Below are 14,001 nucleotides of genomic sequence, written 5' to 3' on the forward strand. Positions count from 1 at the left end.
TGGGTTCTCTCAGCCTAAAGATTACAAGCAGATTCAAGCAATGCTAATTAATAGCTGAGCATTTGAATTATCCTTGGGACAGGCTGTTGCACTTCTGCCAGGAAGGTGGATGTCAGAATCCTAGTTCAAGTCAATCTAATGGGTTGAGAGACTGAAACACAGACAATGTTGGACAAACTCAAAATGAGCGTATGAATTTTCGAAGTGGTAATGGCCTTTCGAATATAATTCCTGAAAGAATTGCTGTGGTGATCCTGACAGCCTTATCCATAAATCCCTGCACCATTGGAGAGATCTGTATATGGGCCTGATCCAAAGTCCACTGACTTCAATGGTCTATATATCAGGCCTTAAGTGCATTGGAGCTGACCGGATAATTAAAATGACATAGAGATCTCTGGAAGGATGTAGACAAGGCTGTCTCAATCTGTGCCAACAGAAGTAAGAGGAGATTATCGAGCAGCAACTACTTCAGACACTTATGGTGATTCATATGACAGACGCATGGTTATGTGGTGGCCAAGTAGGGGAGGAAAGAGATCGAAGAAGGAGTATAGTCTGCAGTAGATTCTTCAGTGCACGCACTTGTCTTTAATTTATGTCTTGAGAGTCAGAAGGACAAAGGTGCCTAAGTTTAAGGACTCAAATTTATATTTGGGCACCTAAATAAAAGCAGCCTGACTTTCAGAGATGCCGAGCACCTGACACTCCCACTGACTTCAGGCATTTAAAGTCAAATGCCATCCCTAGCACATTTGGGATTCTGCGTAAACAACAGTAACATGTTCTCCCACACAGAAGAGTCCTCAGAAAGATTTCCAAATGCACCTTGCTGAGAGTGCCTCTTCAATAAGTCACATGTGCAAACCTTGCCTTGGGTTGTGACTTTTGTCTTCATCTATAGAGACGTAGCCCAAAGCAGACAAAGAAAACGGTCTAAACTATCATTGCAATATCCAGAGTTTTAGCGCAAAGCCCGCTCCAGTTTTGTGAGATCCTTTTGTAGCTCTTCGCAGTCTGCCTGGCACTTAACTATCTTGAGTAGTTTTGTATCATCTGCAAATTTTGCCACCTCACTGTTTACCCCTTTTTCCAGATCATTTATGAATATGTTAAATAGGACTGGGCCCAGTACAGATCCCTGGGTGACACCCCAATTTACCTCTTTCCATTCTGAAAACTGACCATTTATTCCTACCCTTTGTTTCCTATCTTTTAACCAGTTACCAATCCATGAGAGAACCTTCCCTCTTATCCCATGACTGCTTATTTTGCATAAGAGCCTTAGGGTGAGGGACCTTGTCAAAGGCTTTCTGAAAATCTAAATACACTATATCCACTGGATCTCCTTTGTCCGCATGCTTGTAGACCCCCTCAAAAATTCTAGTGGATTGGTGAGGCATGATTTCCCTTTACAAATACCATGGCGACTATTTCCCAACAAATTATGTTCATCTATGTGTCTGACAATTTTGTTCTTTATGATAGTTTCAACCAGTTTGCCCGGTACTGAAGTCAGGCTTAGTGGCCTGTAGTTGCCATGGTCACCTCTGGAGCCCTTTTTAAAAATTGGTATCACATTAGCTATCCTCCAGTCATTTGTTACAGAAGCTGATTTAAATGATAGGTTACAGATGACAGTTAGTAGTCCTGCAATTTCACATTTGAGTTCCTTCAGAACTCTTGGGTGAATACCATCAGGTCCTGGAGACTTATTACTGTTTAGTTTATAAATTTGTTTCAAAACCTCCTCTAATGACACCTCAATCTGAGACAGTTCCTCAGATCTGTCACCCAAAAAGAATGGCTCAGGTTTGGGAATCTCCCTCACATCCTCAACAGTGAAGACAGATGCAAAGAATTAATTTAGTTTCTCCCCAATGGCCTTATCATCTTTGAGTGCTCCTTTAGCATCCCGATTGTCCAGTGGTCCCACTGGCTTTCTGCTTCTGATGTATTTAAAAAAAAAATTGCTATTACTTTTGGAGTCTTTGGCTAGCTGTTCTTCAAATTCTTTTTTGGTCTTTCTAATTATATTTTTATACTTCATTTGCCAGAGTTTATGCTCTTGTCTATTTTCCTCATTAGGATTTATCTTCCACTTTTTAAAGGATGCCTTTTTGCCTCTCACGGCTTCTTTTACTTTGTTGTTTAACCATGGTGGCTCTTTTTTGGTTCTCTTACTATGTTTTTTAAATTGGGGTATACATTTAAGTTGAGCCTCTATTATGGTATCTTTAAAAAGTTTCCATGCAGCTTGGAGGGATTTTACTTTTGGTACTGTACCTTTTAATTTCTGTTTCACTAACCTCCTCATTTTTGTGGAGTTCCCTTTTCAGAAATTAAATGCTACAGTGTTGGGCTGCTGTGGAATTTTCCCCACGACAGGAATGTTAAATTTAATTATATTATGGTCACTGTTACCAAGCGGTCCAGCTATATTCACCTCTTTGGCCTGATCCTCTGCTCCACTTAGGACTAAATCAAGAATTGCCTCTCCTCTTGTGGGTTCCAGGACTAGCTGCTCCAAGAAGCAGTCATTTAAGGTGGCAAGAAACTTTATCTCAGCATCCCTTCCTGAGGTGATATGTACCCAGTCAATATGGGGATAGTTGAAATCCCCCGTTATTATTATTGAGTTTTTTATGGTAATAGCCTCTCTAATCTCCCTGAGCAGTTCAGAATCACTAACACCATCCTGGTCAGGTGGTCTATAATATAACCCTACTGCTATATTCTTATTTTTCAAGCATGGAATTACTATCCATAGAGATTCTATAGTACAATTTAGTTCATTTAAGATTTTTATTTCATTTGATTCTACGCTTTCTTTCACATATAGTGCCACTTCCCCACCAGCACAACCTGTTCTCTCCTTCCAATATATTTTGTACCCTGGTACCGAAGAAGTGAGGTTTTTACTCACGAAAGCTTATGCCCAAATAAATCTGTTAGTCTTTAAGGTGCCACCAGACTCCTTGTTGTTTTTGTAGATACAGACTAACACGGCTACCCCCTGATACTTGACACCTGGTATTACCATTGATTATCCTCATTCCACCAGGTTTCTGTGATGCCTATTATATCAACATCCTCATTTAATACTAGGCACTCTAGTTCACCCATCTTATTATTTAGACTTCTAGCATTGGTATGTAAGCATTTTAAAATCTTGTCATTATTTGGCTGTCCCCTATTGCATGATGTAATTGAATGGGACTTTTTTTCATTTGACTGTTTCTCATCAGATCCTCCATGTATTTTATCATTTTCCATCCTCTCCTCCTTATTAGGACATAGGGAATCTCCATTTATAGAATCTCCCCTAAGGGATGTCCAAACCAAATGCTCCTCCGTACCTGTCGGCCTTGCCCCAGCCCTTAGTTTAAAAACTGTTCTACAACCTTTTTAATTTTAAGTGCCAGCAATCTGGTTCCATTTTGGTTTAGGTGGAGCCCATCCTTCCTGTATAGGCTCCCCCTCTCCCAAAAGCTTCCCCAGTCCCTAATAAATCTAAACCCCTCCTCCCTACACCATCGTCTCATCCACCCATAGTGTTATGGGTATTGGGTGTTTCCCCAGTTTATAGATAGAAATGTGTTATCAGATGACAGAGGAGGGTAGAGAGATGAAAACCTGAATTGTTTTGTTGCAATACAGTGGGATGGGTTTTGTTTTTCCATAGGTTCAGTTGATAATATTTTTATTCCAGGTGCAATTTGGGAGTGATATGATCTGTTTACATCTGCCTGAAAAGCTGAAAGTCATTAAATTGACAAACACAATGTTCTTTGTCAAACAGTAATTACAGGGGGGACACTGGTCTGTTGCTCTTTTCAAAATATTGAGAGAGAATTTTCTCCTTGTACGGTGTGAAGTGCTGCAATTCAATGCATATTGCCAGCTAGCTGTGATACCCTGTGATACCCATTAGTACATTTCCCAACTTTATCCCATTGAATTACCTAAGGAAAAATGCATGTAGCTCTGTGAACATCTTGGTTTAATAGCTGTAAAAAGTCCTATCTTCTGCTTCAACAAGGTCTATGGTACCAGAGTTTTGTCCAAATCACACTGTTTAATTAATATTTTTCATTAATATTCATTAAGGACCAGATTTCCAAAAGTTATTTGCAAAAACAGAATCCCAGGGAAGGCCAGGCCAAAAATGTAGTCACCTGGCTGTTAGTTTTTCTACTGGGTCTTAACTGAAGACATAGGTGACAATAAAAGTAGTTAAGCATCATGGGAGTTGTTTTATGGGCTTGATGCAGAAATTATTAGGTGAGGGTCTATGGTCTGTGTTATGCAGGAGGTCAGACTAGATCCCCATAAAAGGCTCTTCTGGCTTCAAAATCTGTTTATCTATAGGTCCATTGGAGTTCAATTCTGCACCCTGGAGAGTTTTGCTATTGACATGTAAGGAGCCATACCCACTTCCCCACTCCTGTCCTATTTGTGCACTCAGCGAAGGATCACAATATGGCTGCTCTTAGGGACTATTTAAGGCTCAAGAACTAGTACCAGAGGCAATGGCTTCACAAACCAAACTGCAGCTTTCACACATGAAAATTGCTATTTTAGTTAAATTCAAGTTTGAGAAACTTTACTGAGAAAAACATAATGAGAAAGCAGATGCTGAGAGGTGTAAATGAAAAGAGAACCTACATGCTTTCTGAGAGCTTAGTGGACAATAAAGCAAGTAGGTTTAGATAGGGGTGAAGGAGGCACGAGGCAGAGTGTGTCAATTTTAAAATATAAAGAACACAGAAATATAAAGAGGAGCTGAATCATTATTTGAAGACCAGCCTTGTTACTGATAAGAAAGTGTAAGGCTGACTTGATGGAGGAGAATATTCAAAGCTTATGGGAGTTTTAGCACAATAAGAACAGTAGATACAAAGTTACATTTAAAAAGAAGCTGCTTCTGAGCTTGGTTAGTTTGTATGGGTGTTGGTGAGGCTAGGAGAGCAGAGCATGAGCAGTAACTGCAGAATAAACTGAGGCCTGATCTCCTTTGGTTGGCGTGTGGATTTGTTTACCAAAATTGTTGATACCAGAAGAACCCCTACTATGGGCACAGTTACACTGGTATAAAGGTACCTTATACTGGTGTAGTTTATTTCTCTTCCTGTACAGGAATAAGCTTTTCTGTTGTAACCACTTTTGTATAGTTGCAGTAGTATAGTTAAAGGAGTTTAATGTTTGGGTGTAGACAAGGCAGAAAGATGAAATTCACCACTTGAGGAGGCCAGCACAATCCATCACTGAAGTCTGACTTAAGCATAGTTTTCAGAGTTAAAACTGGACTTAACCGGTTCACAGACCTAGTGTGGACCTTATGCACAGGGGTGAATTTTACTCTAACTCCTTTGTTTCTATGGCTAGAGAAGGAATAGGGAAGTGGCAGAATGAAAAGTAATTAGTTTGCTAAATATTGTACAATTTTTAAAAAATAAAACAGTTGGTAAAACTACAGTGAGAACAATGGACAAAAAGCCAGATGGTAATCAAATCCTGATACTTGTTCTGCTTTCACTAGCCTGTCAGTATATTTCACCCATACATTTTACGCTACTTCACTGCCAGTGTTTCACTCCACCATGCATTGCAAAGATACAGTTTTTTCCACTCAGCATCATACATTTTGATTTAGTGTGAGCACATATTTGTCAGACCTTTGTACTTGGATAAATCTACTTTATTTTGCTCCTGGATGTCAAATTCCAGTCTCCAAAGAGTTGTTTATTTCTTAGCAATAGCATACAGAATCTCTTCCTCCTTGGTGGCTATTAGCTACATACCAATTCTTGACCCTCCTCTCTCCTGGGTGTCTTATATGCATTGATCTGTCTCAAATAGTGCAGATTTGCTTCATGTTTGACTACGGGTCAGTTCTCAAACTCTCTATTCATTTCTTTCTCCTAGTGGTATTGTTCAGTGTATTATCTTTTTTGGAAATCTGGCTGTTGTTGATGGATCTGAAATGTTATAGGATGGGAAATCCTGGCCACACTGAAGTCAATGGCAAAATTCCTATTGATGTCAATGAGAACAGGATTTCACTCATAGTGCTGAGTGGTGCCATACCCAGAATGGTTAGGTGTTGCCAGTTTTCATTTGTTTGCTATTTTATTTTAATTAGTCCCAGTCCCTGGGTCATCAGAGGTATCTTGGATCAGGCTCCCTAGAGAACATCCAAATATGGGAGTCATATGCTGAGCTAGGAGACCCCCAAAAAGTTTTTGACTTAATAGTGATCCCCAAAATGTAAAATTCCAGATTCGTGATTGAAGAAACAGGGTCAGTTGGCTCCACATATTGCTCTCTCTTTATACACAGGCAGTTAGGTATATTTGCTCCTTCAAAGAATCATGTTTTAAATATTAACTTTAGTTCACATAATTTAAATGAACAATGTAATGGCGGGGCAATAGGAGGAAATCTGAGGTGTTAGAATATTTAGTCTAGGCTGTCCTCAATGCTGCCTTTCTGGGTAGAACTTTTTAGATTTTTTAAATTATATGTAACATTGAGCAGCAATGCATTCACTTTGGATGGTGTCATCACTGGAACAAATGTATAGCATTAGGTATCACATGCGTAGCAGTGTAAGTCTATAGGGATATGTGACTAGTCTCATCTTCCAAAGCAGATGCAAGTACATGCTTTTATAACACACTCCATGTGGTATGGAGGTGCTGGAGAGATCAGGTTTTCCATGAAAGCACAAAGAAAATAAAAGATTACCAGTATATTGTATTTTGGAGATATCTGCCTATATGAAATGTTGCTCTGAATTCCTATGCCTCAATATGTGGATATTGCTAGTTTAAAATCGGTATGTGTTGAGCTTTTAAATATATTTTATATGTACAGGAGTTAATTAACACATCTTTCAGGATAACCTAATATACTGCATGGCAAAATTAGGTTCCAAATGATATCCTATTATTTGTATTACATTAATGCCTACAGACCCCCAACTAAGATTGGAGTCCCTCTGTGCTCTTCAATGTACATATTCATGGCAAGAGACAGTCTCAAAAAGTTATCCTCCACATGGACAAGAGGATGGGAGAAGGGAAGTATTATCTCCATTTTACAGATGGGAAACTGAGGCATAGAGTGACTAGGTGACTTCCCAAAGGTCACTCAGAAAGCCCTGGCTGAGATGGGCATTTTCCCTTATATCGCCTCAGACCCACTCCAGTGCCTGAATCACAAGACACACTAATGACTGTAATTATAATGTGATAAAATAAATACCTATTTAATTTTTAAACATTTTGGGAAGCTGCTTACAAAAGTTGTTGACCTGACATTTCTGAGAGCTGAAGTCTTCTCTCTAGGTACATAACAAGTACAGCACTGGACATCCTTCTGAATACAGATCTGTGGGGAACAAGGGGAGTCAGGATGTTAACTGAGAATGGGTCTTTAGGACCGATTCTGATGCTCTACAACACTGCACGTTGCCCCATACAGTTCTTCCAGAAGGCATCGAACATGATCTAGAAGGATCACCAAAGGCAGTGAGATGGTGGCTTACTGTCCATGTCTTGTAAATCCTTGGCCTTTCTGCTCTGAACTCCAGCAAATATGATGTTTCGTTTGTGGATATTTGATTCCTTATTCTTATCACATGGGGGAATAAACATCCATCAGATAACAACAACTAACCTATGCCAAACTGAAATTAGCAACACAATACAGATTTCACTTGCCAGTGGCTAATTGCAATCGCACCTATATGATGTAAATTGGGATTTGCAAAACTAAACTCAATGGAGTTAAACCTGTGAACATTGTGGGGAGATCCAAATAAGTAATCTCCTGACTCACTTTGTCCTCCACGATTCTGTATTCAGAAGATGGTGCCTTTAAAAACCAGAATCTCAAAACATTGCAACAGTACAATCACTTGATTTTCTTAATTCTCTAAGACTTTTTTCCATTACACTGTAGTCACCTTAATTAAGAATTTAAATTAACACATGGAGGATCCCTAATTAAGCTCATTTAACATTAAATCCTATGGTCATCAGATGCAACACTTCGTTGAGCTGTAACTGATGTTCGGTACAGATCCAAGTATCTACTTCTGTGCTTCCCTTTGACAAGAGTAAGATGGTGCAGCAAACTCACTGTGGTATGGACAGAACAGAGGTAAGAAGTAGTAGCCTAAGAAGCTTTAGCCTAAATATCAATGAACCGGCAGGCAATTACAGACAGAATGAATAACTGAGTTGACACACTGACTTGATTTAACATCAGCAAGTGTTTAATGATGCCATTATGTACTAATTGAAGCCCTTGAAGCATCATATCAGATAGAATGTTACAGAGACATCTGCAATAATTCACTCTGGTTGTGCCACAGCATACGTTAGTGATGAAGCCCATTGCTACAGCAATTTCCATACAAAGGTAGCAAAAAAAGTGCTTTTGATGACTGATATAGCCCACTAATTATTCACTATGTTGAGATGACACTTAACTTAGAAACTATACTGGGCTTGATCCTGTAAACCTTCTGTGTGTCATACTGCCATTGACTTCAGTGGAAGCTGCATGAGAAGAGTGTGGAGGATCAGGCCTAGTAGGGTAATAAGCCTTGTTTAAAAATAATGGAAGCTTCCTCAGTGTTTGTTAAACCATTCAGAATGTTTATGATATCACATTAAAATCTAAGAGAGTAGAGGACGGATTCTGATCTCCCTCATGCTAGTTAAATATGGGTGTAACTATTGGCTTCAATGATTTTGGCACCAGTCCAGTAACGGCTTACACGAGTGCTTAATTTCATACATTATGGGTAGTTATGTTAATTTCAATGGGACTACTCGCATATGTAAAGTTAAGCGGATGCATAAGTTTTGTTTTGTTTTTGTAGGATTGGGACCTTGGATTGCAAGCTCCTTGGAGAGTAACATTATTTTATGTTTGTATGGTGATTAACACCATGGGGCCACCACCTGGCTGAGGCCTCTAGTGGCTACTACTGCAATAAAAACAAGAAATAAGAATGAAGACATTTGGCCTGATCTTACAGCATCCTTAATTTAGCATCCTGTAGGAGCAGGTAACTACTGAATATTTCTTTGTGACCATAAACTTTTATCTATGTAGCATTATTGTTATACCTCATGCTTCTTTTCAAAGCCCACTTTTATTCTCAGACAAGATTTTTCTATTTTTCCACTATTCACTTCATTATTAAAGTAGTTTAAGAACATGTCTAACACTTTTTTATGGATTATAACGGCACCTAGCTCCATTACCACATTTTTAATTGCCCACTCCATGTATGTGGGGCATTGTGCTAACAATTATTAGGAATCCACTTTATCGTTAATCACCATATTAAATGTAAGATATTTTGATATTAAAAAAATCAATCAGACTGAAGCAGTAAAGTCAATAAGGGTCATGGCTTTCTAGAAACAATGGACCCTAGCAATAAGGTCTTAATGAAAGCAAATGCTTCTTGCAAAAAGAACCTTTGAGAAAAACTGTAGGTCATGGCACTTTTTTTTTTAATATCATACAGAAAGATAATGACAATTCTTTTTTTAGATAATATACTCTCAAATGACATTTTGAGAAAGATTCACAATTTTAAATGATTCCTTTTTGATGATATATGAGTGATGAGGTGTTAAGTTGTGTAACTACAGAGAATATATTGAATCTACAGTTCAAAAATGTGCATCATTTAATTTTATATGCTGATCATATCCAATTCTTGAACTCAGTGCAAATTCCTTCAATGGACTATACAAAATTAGGCCCCAATCCTTCAATCAATCCTTGTGGGTGGACCCTTTTGTGTATGCAGAGTCCCATTAAAGTCAACAAGAGTCCAAAATAGCCTGTCCTCATAGATATGATTGTAGGATTAGGGCCTTTATTCTTAAAGGGAGGACTTGTGATATGTCACTGTGATACTCCTGAAGCCAAATGTAATAAATAAAGGGCAGGATGCTGCTACCGGGGCATTCCTGCAGCAGACCATGGCCAGAGCTGTGAAGCTTAGCTGAGTTCTACGAGATTGTCACTAGCTGTCATGGTGTTTTTGCTCTCTTTCGTCACTTCCCTTTAGCGTAATTACCTTGCTCTCTAACAAATACCAATATTAATATCAACATTATACCTAGACAGGTCCTTTCACCTAAAAGGACTGCAAAGTATCACTCCTAGAACCTTGTTTCTTTTATAACCTCCATCAGGAGTGAGTGTAATGTAAATAAGTAAACTGAAAAATCAGTACCTTTCCAAGCCAACTCTCTCTTCTGGGCTTTGCAGAGTGTCACGTCCTCTCCATGTCTAGCAGGTTGTAAACTCTTCAGGGCAGAGACTTCTTTTTGGGGCCTCAAAATGTCAGTCACAAACAAGCTCACTAGGAGCTGATTGGGGAAACTTTTTTCTTCTTATGAAGTTTCCATTTCCATCAACATTTTCTTCAAAATATTTGGAGTTCTCATAAAAAATGAAAAAAATGTTTTTTTCTTTTCAGTTTTTTGGCAAAAAAGGAACATTGCAATTGAAATCAATTTTTGTGATGAAAATTTCCATTTAGTTGAAAAGCCCTTTTTTTGTTGTTTCAAAAAAGCCTTGGCTCCAGCCCCCTACTCACTAGCCAGAATAGTTGATATAATGCCAAGGACAGGTGAAATAGTAATTTATTACTGATACAAACCACCAGCAACCCGGGAACAAGGAGGAATGATTCCCAAGTATGTCTGAGTCACAAGGTTTCCTAGAGAGGGAACATCTTACCCACGACCCTTGTTCAGATCACTGTGTAGCCCTAAGTGAGTGGAAGGGAATCTTTCTAAGGCCAGATCTACACTACAGAGTTTGGTCAGTGTAGCTATGTCAGTCAGGGCTGTGAAAAAAACACTCACATCCAGCCAACATTGCTATGCTGACAAAAATCCCAGTGTATGCCAACATATGAGTCAACAGTGTGCCCTTGTTACCAAGAAGGCTAACGGCATTTTGGGCTGTATAAGTAGGGGCATTGCCAGCCGATTGAGGGACGTGATCATTCCCCTCTATTCGACATTGGTGAGGCCTCATCTGGAGTACTGTGTCCAGTTTTGGGCCCCACACCACAAGAAGGATGTGGAAAATTTGGAAAGAGTCCAGCGGAGGGCAACAAAAATGTTTAGGGGGCTGGAGCACATGACTTATGAGGAGAGGCTGAGTGAACTGGGATTGTTTAATCTGCAGAAGAGAAGAATGAGGAGGGATTTGATAGCTGCTTTCAACTACCTGAAAGGGGGTTCCAAAAAGGATGGAGCTCAGCTATTCTCAGTGGTACCATATGACAGGACAAGGAGTAATGGACTCAAATTGCAGTGGGGGAGGTTTTGGTTGGATATTAGGGAAAAAAATTTCACTAGGAGGGTGGTGAAGCACTGGAATGGGTTACCTAGGGAGGTGGTGGAATGTCCTTCCCTAGAGGTTTTTAAGGTCAGGCTTGACAAAGCCCTGGCTGAGATGATTTAGCTGGGAATTGGTCCTGCTTTGAGCAGGTGGTTGGACTAGATGACCTCCTGAGGTCCCTTCCAACCCTGATAGCCTATGATTCTATGATTTTGTTGGCACAGCTAATGTGATTTGGGTATATGTTATTATTATAGTGGCAGAACTCCTCCTTCTGTCAGCCTACAATGTATCTATATGAGGAAGCTCTGACCAGCAAAGCATTTGTAGCATAGACAAGACCTAAGTGTAAGGGAGCAGGGGTGGATTCACAGTAAAACACAGGGTGACCTGGCATGGGGCCCCCCAATGACAGGGGGCCTCAAGGCTGGGGAGCTGCAGGGGCAGAAGCTTGGTCTTGCCAGCTCCTGGGGTTCCTGCTGCAGGCTCTGCACCCACCAGCAGCCAAGCTCCTCCAGCCCCCACCTCCTCCCTTGAGCCTGCTGCATTCCCGCCCCTTCCCCGCGCTTCCCCCGCTGCCAAACAGCTGTTTGCCAGTGCTCAGATCACTCCAGGAGGGAGAGGGAGGAGCGGGGCTGCAGTGCGCTCCGGGGGAGGAGGTGGGGAAGAGGTGGGGGCAGGGCCTTGGGGAAGGGGTGGAATCAGGGCAGGGTGGAGCCCCGCACTCCCCCTACACATCCCCCCCAGGCCCTGCCATGAGCCACTCAGGGTAGGGGGATGGGGTGGGGCAGGGGGCTGGGAGCACCCCCACGACCCCAACCCACACCCCCTGCACCCCCTCACCCCTGCCCTCCCTGACTCTTGCATCCCCCACATATACCCAGCCCCCACACACCCCATGCCCTGACTCCTGCACCCCCCCCACCCTGAACACCAAATGGGAGCTCCTGCACCCACCCCACATTCCCACCTGCACCCCTCGCACCAAACGGGAACTGCCCCAGGTAAAGCGCTCCACACCCCAACCTCCTGCCCCAACCCCCAGCTTGCTCCTGCACCCTAACTCCCTCTCAGACCCTGCACCTGAGCTGTGACTCCTGCATTCCCTCACACACCCCCAGCCATGACTCCTGCACCCCCCCACCTCCAGCCACCTGCCCTCCCTGACTTCTGCACCCCCCCACACATTCCCAGCCCTGACTCCTGCAACCCTCCATCTGCCCTCCCTGACTTCTGCACCCCCTCACACACTCCCACCCCCTGCCCCCCGCATCCCCAGCCCCCTGTCCACCCTGACTTCTGCACCCCCCACATCCCCACCAGCACCCCTCGCACAAAACGGGAACTGTCCCAGGTAAGCATTCCACAGCCCAACCCCCTGCCCCAACTCTGAACCCCCTTCTGCACCCTAAGTCCTGGCCAGACCCCTCACCCCAACGTATTTTTACATTTTTTTATAAAGTGCTTGTATCCAAATCATTTTACAATAGTTAGCTAATGGTACAAACAATATTTGGAAAGATCATTAAGTGGTCCGCTGAGACCCTCAGTGATTTTCAAGTGGTCTGTGAAAAAATAAATTAGACTATAGAAACAAAGTACCTCACTTTATTTTCATTTACTTCCTATTTATAGGAGGAGAATGAAGAAAAAAAGAATGAAAAACGGTGGCAGGGGAGGGAAATAAGAGAGAATGTTCTTTTTCTTGGCTGTGTCCCAAGGGGGGCCCCCAAAAACGAAGCTGAGCACAGGGCCCCACTAACTCTAAATGCGCCACTGTAAGGGAATGTAACTTACTCTATGGGGGTATAACTTACATATGTCTTCTCAATTTGGCCTCGGGTTTCTCTATGTTGCACCTTGCCTTAAAGGTGATTAAATGCAGCTACAGTCTGAGGGCAACTGGTTTACATTATTATTTATTAATTATAAATTAATGAAGCTTTAAAAGGCAACATCTCTCTTTGAGAAAGTAACTCAGTTATGTAAATGGTCCAGGTAGCCACACTGGAGGTGAAGAGGATGTATCTGAGTTATACCTATGGGCTAGGATTTTCAAAGGATTATAAGGGAGTGAAGCAACCAGATCCCATTGCAATCCAGTGGAGGTTGGGTGACTACCTCCCTTTGGAAATCCTAGCGATGGTTTAGTAATCATCTCTTAGTGATCATGGAGGTTTCTGATTTTCAAACCCATTTCTAAAGCCAGTGGCAATGATAGTCATGGGGAAACAGTTACATTTCTACTCAGTGTGGGGAAGGGGGGTAAGGAGAGAGATGGAATAAAACATATAACAGATTCTGACTCTATACCCTACAATGATCTAAAAAAAAGGCCACATTGTTTCTAATAGCGCAATAATGATTACTTAATGGATTCTCACAAGTGGCCTGCTTTCCACATTATCTAAAATAGTTGGTTCATAGCTACCACAAAGTGAACAGCAGGTAGGAAATGAGGCTGCAGTTGCCAAAACATAATGGATCATTTTGTTATTCTCTGAAGGCTTTAACACTTGTTCCGATACTGAATTCAGGGCCTGATTCCGATGTCATTTGTCAGGATAAATTTCTAGGAACTCCACTGAAATCAAGGAATTTACAACA

This window comes from Malaclemys terrapin, chromosome 3, assembly GCF_027887155.1.
Source record: "Malaclemys terrapin pileata isolate rMalTer1 chromosome 3, rMalTer1.hap1, whole genome shotgun sequence".
Lineage (NCBI taxonomy): Eukaryota > Metazoa > Chordata > Testudines > Emydidae > Malaclemys > Malaclemys terrapin.